The sequence below is a fragment of the Penaeus vannamei genome, chromosome 25, assembly GCF_042767895.1.
Source record: "Penaeus vannamei isolate JL-2024 chromosome 25, ASM4276789v1, whole genome shotgun sequence".
Classification (NCBI taxonomy): Eukaryota; Metazoa; Arthropoda; class Malacostraca; order Decapoda; family Penaeidae; genus Penaeus; species Penaeus vannamei.
The window spans coordinates 34930738-34933533 of record NC_091573.1 but is presented as its reverse complement, the minus strand read 5'-3'; the positions used below and the strand labels follow the sequence as shown (position 1 = coordinate 34933533).

General features: G+C 43.2%; 1 protein-coding gene across 2 annotated transcripts in view; it reads left to right on the top strand.

Annotated features, from left to right (window-relative positions):
- LOC113803688 (dual specificity tyrosine-phosphorylation-regulated kinase 1B) overlaps positions 1–1230 on the top strand; it is a 70704-nt gene extending 69474 nt beyond the window's left edge. For both annotated transcript variants that reach the window (XM_070139534.1, XM_070139533.1), the window contains exon 9: positions 1–1230. This exon is cut by the window's left edge and continues 7393 nt beyond it. The gene's annotated coding sequence lies outside the window, so the exon portion shown is untranslated.
- The last annotated feature ends 1566 nt before the right edge of the window (positions 1231–2796 follow it).

The window sequence follows — 2796 nt, the reverse complement described above, 5'->3', positions numbered from 1 at the left end:
TTATTTTTAGTAACTTTTCTTTTAGTTATCAGTTATTGTGATTCTTGAAATGTTTATATTAATTTTACTAAACCTTTGCAATAATTTCTCAAATGTTTTATAAAAACATTGGATATTTGGCTTTGATTGGCTCACATCTTCAAGCTTAGACCTTGGTACCCTATTGTATTGTGATGCATTTTTCTCTGCGTGTGATCCTGTTACAGTGGTCTAAGTGATGACGGATAGTGATGATGGTGATGATGATGATGAGTGAATCTTTCAAAAACAGGTCAAAATGATTTCATAGATCTTACAGACTTGTATAAATGAACCTCCTTGCTGTGCATTTGCTCATAGCGGGTGGAAATGTTAGTTTATAATCATAAGTTGTAGTCTTCATAATTTATACATAAAAGAGATAAATCATTGGAGTAGAGTATTAGTTGTAGGGTGAAACAAATTTGCCGAGATAATGACAAAGCCGGAGCCTTATATATCAGCCTTTGCATGCAAGCTGTTTGTAACAACAGCAAGCAGGACAACTGTGTATTTGCTCATATAAAGCACAACTACGCAGTGGTTGGTAAAGTGTTCGCAAAGGGCAGCAGGAAAATATGCTACTGTGATTGAATTTTACGTACTTTGTAACTGTGATCAGGAAGTGTCTCAGTACTGGATTTTTTGTAGTCAATGTATTTATTTGTTTTAACTTATGTTTTCATCAGACAGTATATCAGATCCTTGAATAGATGCCTCTTGTTACATTGTTTTGTTGGTAAACTGGCTCTTCCCCTGTAAAGCCTCTGCTGCCCATTCTTTTAAAGAGATAGAAAAAAATGTCATGGTTAAGTTTGAAAGACTAAGAGATTCATGGCTGACATACAAGGCTGGGCTGTCATAGCAACAATTCCCTGGCTGCCTGACCAAACCTCTGTCAGCAATGCTGAAGAATCTCGCTTCCTCACAGATTTAGGAGAAAGATTGGTGCTCAAAAATTATCTGGGATTCAGGGAGAAGACTGTTTCGGCTGTCTGCTGAGGATACAAGTGTGAGCGTGAGGCTTGGGAGGGCAGTCGCTGCTTCCCCATTGGCTTGCTGATTCTTGGGCCAACAAGGTCACTTGCTATTGCAACCGACCAAACCTGTGGTCTGACGCCGCTGTACCCGTTGCTACCCGTCTCCTAGACACAACTAGAACAAAACAAATGTCTGCAACTTTGTTATTAAAAAATAAAATGATACTAATGATACATTGTTTTTATACCTTTGAATGAGAAACAAAGCAAAGTTACGAAACCAAGTGTTTCAGACTACAAAAAATATGAATGCAACTATGCTTTTATTAGTTTATCCCCCCAATCCCTTGCCCGTTGTTGTCGTGGGGGGGGGGGGGGGGGGCTTAGGAGACGGACCCAATGCAGGGATCTCCCTTGCCTAGGGCCTCAGCCGTCGACTCCACTAATTTTGCATGGTCTTTTCCCCTTCCAGCTTTTTGTTTCCGTCCCTTCTCCAACCCCTTCTAAGTTACTTCCTAAGGTGTAAGAGCCGTGCTGAAAGGATGAAAGGCTGACCTTGTGCCAGTCCTGAACGGCCTGCGGGAACCATGGGCACGATATTCCCGATTTATTGTCTAGCCCTTACCCTCTCAGAGTATGGGGGTGGACCGTTTATGCCGCTTATAATCAAGGTTGCCCATGACCAGTAATGAAGATGTAATCTCCTTATTAGGGGCAATGAGGCTTGCACCTTCATGAAATAGCCCCACCCCAGGCTCTCCTTTGACCACGACTCCGAACACTGACACTACTACCCACTTCTCAATGCCTACTAGTGCATTACTCACCCAAGCAGAGACTGAATCTCCAGAAGACATTGCTACCCTCCCTACTTCCTCAAATTCATCAACTCTACCCCCACAACCTTCATCAAGCACCCCATCCTCCCTTATTATTACCTGACAGCCTTATTCGCCATCACTCCGTAATACTCCCTCTTCCACACGTCCCCGACCATCCACCACCATCGACCCTACAAATAAAATACTTTGTTTAGCCCAAGTAAATGGGACCGATTTTTTGTGATCCCTTCTACAGTTCCTTACCCGGGCAACATTCTTCTCTTTCAACAATGCCTCTAAAAACAAGTGGGCAGAGTCCCTTTCTATACCGGACGCGATCGCTCCCGTCTTGTAACAGTCGGATCAGAAACTAAATCTATAGCACTATCAAATCTAACCGATCATTCTGGCAACCCCATTCCTGCAGAACCTCATCCAACCCTTAATACCTATATCGGAACTGTCTGTCTCTACCAATCAAACTGCCCAGTCGATACTAAAGATTGGTCAGACTGTTGAGAAGACATTAGGATGCCTCAAAGACCAAGCTGTGAAATCAGTACATTGCTACACCATTCTTCCTAGAGGGCAACGAAAAAATCCGATCAACATTGCCAAAATTACTTTCCGTACACATGGCCTTCCCTTACATATCTACTAATTTTGCATGGTCTTTTTCCCCCTCCAGCTTTTTGTTTCCGTCCCTTCTCCAATCCCTTCTACTATCTACTTCCTAAGGTGTAAGAGCCGTGATGAAAGGATGAAAGGCTGACCTTGTGCCAGTCCTGAACGGCCTGCGGGAACCATGGGCATGGTACTCCCCTGATTTAGTTGTCTACCTCTTACCCCTACACAGGGCACTGGGAGGTGGACTGTTTATTTCCCTTTACATAATCAAGGCTTCCCATGGCCAGTAATGAAGATGTAATACCCTTATTAGGGACAATGAGGCTTGCCCCTTTATCAAATAGCCCCAC